The 7257-nt window shown below is 42.5% G+C and overlaps 1 long non-coding RNA gene across 1 annotated transcript; it reads right to left on the bottom strand.

Moving 5' to 3' along the window:
* Positions 1–3624: 3624 nt before the first annotated feature.
* LOC110696776 lies at positions 3625–5916 on the bottom strand. Its single transcript, XR_002506388.1, has 3 exons — positions 5599–5916; positions 4360–4775; positions 3625–3990 (listed from the first exon to the last, which is right to left on the bottom strand). It is a non-coding gene; the product is annotated as an uncharacterized LOC110696776 (long non-coding RNA).
* Between the last annotated feature and the right edge of the window lie 1341 nt (positions 5917–7257).

Here is a 7257-nt window from a genome sequence, read left to right as displayed (position 1 = left end):
ATGGCCGGCTGTTGAGTCGACCAGGTTATCAATTTTAGGCAGAGGGTAACTGTCTTTGGGGCACGCCTTGTTTAAGTCTGTGTAGTCTACACACATTCGCCAGGTGCCATTCGGCTTTTTAACAAGCACCACATTTGCAACCCAGTCTGGGAAGTAACATTGCCGAATGAACCCTGCATCAAGTAATTTTTTAACTTCGGCGGCTGCCGCCTGACTTCTTTCTTTGCCATGGTTCCGCTTCTTCTGTCGTACCGGCTTCTTTTTCGGATCCACGGCCAGTTTATGTACCGCCAGATCAGGACTAATGCCTGGCACTTCATGGACTTCGAATGCAAAGATGTCCTTGTATTCTTTCAATAGTTTGTGAAAGTCGTCACCCAGGTCCCTTAGAGCAGTCGTCCCAACCTTGATTGTTCAGTCAAGACGCGAGTCATCTAACATCAGGTCCGTATGCTCACCAGCTGGCTGAGGGCGGAATTCATCCGACCGCTCCTCTGCCAATGATTGCTATTTTCTGTCTTTTCTTGCGGCCCCTGTCTGGGATGCCTTTCTCTTCTTGCCACCTGCTTCTTGAACAGGCGCACTCTCCTTGACATTGTCAAGGTCTATTTTTCCACCGCTCGACATAGTGGCCATAACAGTGGGCTTGACATCCGAGAGATAGCACTCTCGAGCCATCCTCTGATCTCCCCTTAGGGACCCGACTGTTCCATTATCCCTCTCAAACTTGAGCAACATAATAGATGGGATTATAACAGCCTTGGAATTATTCAGGGTTGGTCGTCCCAGAATCATGTTGTAGGCCGAGAGTTCTTCTACTACCAGGAACCGGACTACCATGTGTCGTCCTTCCCCTTTTTCACCCAGGCGGATGGGTAAATCCACTCGTCCCACTGGGTGGACGACTCCTCCTCCAAACCCTACTAAAGGGTGGGATGTCGGATGTATGCAATCAGTCTGATATTTTAGTTTCGACAGACATTTGCTACTGATGAGATCTGAGGAGCTTCCGGTATCTATGAGGATTCGGCCAACTCTCTGGTTGGCCACTTTACATTCAATAACGATAGGGTCGTCATGCGGCCCTCTTACCCCTCCTAGATCTTCTTCAGTGATGACAATCTCAGGAAATGAATATTTGGAGGGCCGTTCTTGGTGAACGGAATTTACATCTAACCGTCTGATATTGTCTTTGTTGCCCCTAATAGTGGGGCCGCTTCCTAAGAAGCCGCCTGCAATGGTGTAGACGACTGCATCATCTGTATCAGAGCTGTCGGCCTGTTGATTCTTTTTGGCCGACTGCTTTTTCGAGGAAGTGTTCCCCGTAGATTTCTTGACATAAGTGTCAAGATTACCTTGCTCAGCTAGGCGGTCCAGATACCGCATGAGACTGATGCATTCATTGGTGTGATGACCAACATCTTCATGATAATCACAGAATTTTTCTTGGTTCCGGTTGTTTGCAGAACTCTTCATGGGGACCAGCTTCTCAATTGAGATCCGTCCCTTGATTTCCTTTAGGATAAATTGGCTATCCTTGTTAAACGCATACTTTGGGGAGTATGGTTTGAATTCTTTTTTCTTTTTCTTGGCCGGCTGTTTAGAGGAATCAGCCGCCCAGACCTCTTTTTTCTTCTCGTCTTTGTTTGACGACTGTTTCTGTCGTCCTTCTCTTTTGTCGGACCTTCTCCCGTCTGACTGTTTTACCGTACTACAAAGATCAGTCGCCTGTATATAAGCTTCCGCTTCAATCAAGGCCTCTTGAAGAGTCGCCACCCTCTTTCGGACCAAATCAAATTTGAAGGTCGACCCGTCTTTGAGACCTCTGAAAAAGTCAGTATAGGCTACTTCATCCGGTAACCCTTGAATCTGTATTCTCATTAGGTTAAACCGCCTGATGTAAGAACAAAGCCCCTCCTTCTCGCCCTGCTGAATTGTTCCTAAATCAAGGGTCGTCTTCTTCGTAGGGATGTTCATGGCGAAGTTGGAGGTGAATAAGTAAGCAAGCGTCTTGAAGTTATTTACACAACCAGTAGGCAGGTTGCCGAACCATTGTTGTGCGATTCCTTTGAGAGTCACTGGGAAACACTTGCATCAAGTGGGATCATCCAACCCTTGAAGGTACATCAGGTTGGTGAATGCCATCAGATGGTCTTCTAGGTTAGTAGTGTCGTCATAGGCGCCTACTAATACATTTTTCACTTTGGCCGGCTGAGCGGCTTCAGTACTTTCCTTGGAGATGGCCGACGGCTGTTCACCAAGTCTAAGAAACCGTAGCTGCCAGTCCATAGGTTGGACATTTTTTGCTGCATGTCCACCAAACGGAGGTGGCTGTAAAAAATACTGTTGTTGCGGTACAAACGGTAAGTTTGGTACCGCCTGGTCGCTATGATAGCCGGACTGACGGGAGGTGTCGCCAAACTGACTCTCATGATACGACTGAGTATGCCTATTTCGCAGACTGTCTTGGAAGTTTGAAGTAGAGGCCGACTCTGACAATCGGTCACTCTTCTTCTGCTCTAGCAGTAGCCGAGCGTCTGTGTATGTTTTCCTCGACCCGTCCGCCTGAATATGACGAACAGGTTTCCTATTTCATGGAGTAGGAAAACGGTATTTTGTGAAATCAAGGGCAGGTGGCTCCCACTTCCTAGATTTAGGATGAGGGGTCGCCTCTCGCCCTTGAACTGGCTTCCTCTTCCGTGAAGTGGAGGGTTTCTTAGCCGACTGCTCCTTGTCCAGAGCAGGCGGCTTCTTGTTGATCAACTCTTGAATTTCTCCCTTGAAGTCCCTCATGAAGGTCATGAGTTCGTTCCTTGTGATGGGAGTAGACCCATCAGTCGGCTGCTGCCGAACAGGCGGTGCGCCTGCTGGCTCGCTTCCTGTATGAAGATGTTCCCGTTCCCTCCTTTCGGTATGACGGGTACGTCGGGCCCTTAGGGTCCCGTCTGAAGCTGTGTGAGCTTCAACTTCAAATTCATTCTCAGTATCGTGGTCCGACTGAACTAGAGGGTCGTCCAGGGGACGTCTCTCTTCAGGAGCCGGTACAAACGTGGATGCCATCTCAGAAGTACTCTCCCCACAGACGGCGCCAAGATGTTTCAGGGTTTTCTGATGTCCTGCGGGAGAGTTACAATTCCGAGACTGGAACCGGACGCCTGTTCCTGCAAAACAAACGGATGCTCCGGATAATTGGAGATCCGCCTCCGACGGTCAAGTTAGTACTTGATTAAGGAGTAATTAATGCGGAAATTAAAGTGATTGGGTCTCTCTAGGTGAGAGAGTTTAATGTGTGTAATCTGCGTAATCTCCATTAATGAGGATTAAGGGAGGTATTTATAACCTCGGGAAACGTGCCAATCTAGGTTTAGGTTAACCTTGGGCTGATTGGGCTTCCCACGGAAGTTGGGCCTAGGTGACCGGTTATCCCAGGTGTCATGGGAAGGACACGTGTCGTGTCGTAATTGGTCCATAGTGGACGGATCATTGCTTGACACGTGGCAGGCTCCTATTGGCCCATGTGACGGACACATGGCGGAACCTGATTGGTCCACTTGTCAGATGGTGATTGGTGGGGAAAAATCCCCTAATCACCTATTGGGTTTTGACATTCATAGATCTCACTCACAAACACATCTTATATATACACACTATATAACATGTAATTTGTTCAAAGATTGTTAGCTAACAACACGGTAGTAAATAACAAGGGTAAGTGATTGCTCTCTTCTTCCTTGTAGTATTGTACCTGAATCCGCAATACAGTAGTATGATTATAACCATGAGAATGAAGACACCAACGCCGCCAGCAATCAAGATCCACAAGCTATCATTATCTAGACGCGGGTTTGAACCAGAATTATACGGGTCATTTTCACACGCATCGAAATTGCCTATCGTCCTCTCTTGTATCCTTTCCAAGTCACCATTGTCAATCACCCGCAATACCCCCTTCGAAAACTCATTTGTTAGAGTAGATTCTTTACGGAAAGCCTGCATGACAAATTATTAGTTAATGTATGTAAGAAGATGAAAACATGACGAAGGCTATTTAGAGAAATGCTCCATGTACGTGGATTCAGTTATCACGTGTGATAAAATATAAAATCAAATCATGGAGTTTAACCATTACTTTAAAGTTTTGGTTGAATTGATTCTTTAACATGGTATCAGAGCGATAGAACCAATGTTTATAGTCCAATCTGTAATAGTGTAACACTATCACCATCATTATTAATTCTGGGTTATAGTTAATTTTCTATCAACTTTTATTTGCTGAAGAAATGAATTGATAAAAAACTTAATATTTAGATAAAAGTTGAAGATATGAATTGTTTCGAAAAATGAAGTATAAGGGAGTACCATATACATATAAAGCCAAATCCAGCAGAAGGGAGATTGACGGAGGGGACCATAGTTAAAGCGTTGCAACCCTTATCAAGGGGAAGTTTTAGATTAGGGGAATCAGCAACAATAGCATCAACACCGCCATTTTCGGTTCCTTTAGCTAACATATCCGTCATGTGTTTGTCCGAGTCAAGCCTTATTAGCTTTGACTCGAAAAAACCTTTTTCGATAAGAAGGTTATAGACGAATGAGCCTCTTCGATAACCTACATTTGACCCTTTCTTATCAACTGATTTAGGTTTTTGAAGCCGCCATTTTGGTTATGTGCTGTAAGGGATGATGTTTGGCTTGCAGAATAACACGCCATTAGGATTAACAATACCATGAAAAATAGTATCATCACTAACCTGTTATTGATCCCAACATGTCTCCTATACACCAAAATGTAACAAGCCAATGTAACATTATTATTTTCCGTTATAAAAAAATAAACAACGTTCTAGTTATTAGAAAGCTTAAATGTACTCCATACTGAAAAAAACAAAAAAAAAAAAAAAAGAGAAGAAGAAGAAGAAGAAACTTGTCATGTTCTTATTTACAAAGGGTAGGCACTCAAAGTTCCTTCAAAAAAAAAAAAGGGTAGGCACTCAAAACGTGACAAGTCCTTCCCACCACGAGAACTCTCAAACATTTTTCTAAACGTGCCCTTATATATAGCTTCAAATATCAAGTTTATTTATATATAGTCGGCATATAATTTCTTTTTTCATCGGATGAATTAAGGCTTTGCTTGTTTGGTTCTTAGCTAGTAGTTGATTGATATAGCTGGTTGTATAACTAACTAGTTTGACCAACTTGTTGTAAATAACTAGATGTGTGTAAAAATATTTAATAAATAGATATCAATTGTTAGTTGTTTCAATTTATGTAATACTTAATTAAAAAAGATAATATTTAATTAGTTAATTTCGAAAACTCCTATTATCAACTTTTTTTTAAAAAGAGCTTTTTAAGCCAAAGAGTTGTTAAATAAACTATTTTCCAAACTCCCCAATTAGTTTATTTAGAATGCATGGGTCAAACTTTTAATTGGCCTAAAAAAACTCTATAGTATTACCAAAACAATGCCTAACTAATGGAATATGATGAATTCGCTAGCTCACATTACTTAGAGCGAAGGAAGGAAATCGACACATTGATCATGTAGAACAAAGATGCCTAAATATATTAAGGAAAAAAATAATAGATACTTACTTCGCCAATTATCATCGTCAACTACATTTGTCGAGGGTTGTACTAATGAGCTTGCAGGTTTTTTTCAAGTGCGAAGTATGCTTGTCAGTTTTGTATTCCAAAATCCAAAAAATCGCCGCAACAACAAAGCTAAAACCAAGTGTAGCAGCCACAAAATAGTTAGTTGCCGATGCTGGAGAAATTCGGCCTCCCTTTTCGAACGGCCTCTGATTTTGTCGAATCAACATTGAGATTTGAGTGTCCATGTATGGCAATGTAAAATCAACCCATTCCGTCCTGTAATATAGGATCGATATCTCCCCTACCGCGCCCATCGTATTCCTGCTTGTTATGTGTTAGTATTGCAATGAAACCCTTCCACAATTTAGATATACAAAGGGCTAAAGTTTATACTAGTATCTAGTATGATTAAGGATTAATTAATTTTAACCTAGAGATAGAGGTAGAGAAAACCTGAGCAACACATTTTTTTTTTTCCGGGGATTTATTTCTACATCAGCAACACTACCTTAAATAAATTAGTTGACATGCTTCTTCTTCATCATAGCTTACATAAAAATTGATTCCATTCCTTTATAATATGTCAAAAACTAACGAACGCTTCATGGACGTTTGATAAATGTAAAAGTAGAAATATTAGATTGAAATAAATAAACATTAATTACATTGATTGACTCGTAATTTTGGCAACCATTTCCAAATTAATGTTATACTTCCTTCATTCTAGTAATATTACAACAAGAATAAAATTACGCATCTCAAAACACATTTTATATGTTAAATATCTATAATTATATAAAAGTAAAAATTATATAAAGTTAATATTATTAAAATTATTACGAGACGAATCTAACAAGAACTCACATGAGTATTGTTTCGGGGTTTTCTGATGTCCTGCGGGAGAGTTACAATTCCGAGACTGGAACCGGACGCCTGTACCTGCAAAACAAACGGATGCTCCGGATGATTGGAGATCCGCCTCCGACGGTCAAGTTAGTACTTGTTTAAGGAGTAATTAATGCGGAAATTAAAGTGATTGGGTCTCTCTAGGTGAGAGTGTTTAATGTGTGTAATCTGCGTTTTTAGCGTGTTTTTCTCTTAATGAGGATTAAGGGAGGTATTTATATCCTTGGGAAACGTGCCAATCCTAGGTTTAGGTTAACCTAGGGCTGATTGGGCTTCCCTCGGAAGTTGGGCCTGGGTGGCCGGTTTCTCCATTAGGCATGGAGTATGCCACGTGTCATGACATAATAGGTCCAAGGTGGACGAATAAGCGTGTGCCACTTGGCAAGCCCTGACAGTGCCAACTGGGGGACACTTGGCAGGACCTGATTGGCCCACGTGGCGCATTCCGATTGGTGGGAGCAAAATCCCCTAATCATTTGCCCCTCACAGGTGGCACGTGACTGGTCACGTGTTACCTGTGACAGGTGTCGCACTGTAACAGGCGACGACCTGCTACAGGTGTCACTCGGCGAAAGGCCGAGAGATTCTCCCGCCCAAATTATGAATTCTGGAAGTGACCCTTCGCCTTCTCACTTCGCCTATATAAGGGAGTGTTGACTTCAGTCATTTTCACACGAGAACTTTTTGAGAGAACATTCGGACCCCTGAACTTGCTCTGACATTTTGGACCCTTTCTGCCTACCGCCTGCTCTG

Source organism: Chenopodium quinoa, unplaced genomic scaffold (genome assembly GCF_001683475.1).
Source record: "Chenopodium quinoa cultivar QQ74 unplaced genomic scaffold, ASM168347v1, whole genome shotgun sequence".
In the NCBI taxonomy this organism is placed as follows: Eukaryota; Viridiplantae; Streptophyta; class Magnoliopsida; order Caryophyllales; family Amaranthaceae; genus Chenopodium; species Chenopodium quinoa.
Note: the sequence above shows the minus strand (reverse complement) of the source record. Positions and strands in the feature narration are given on the sequence as shown.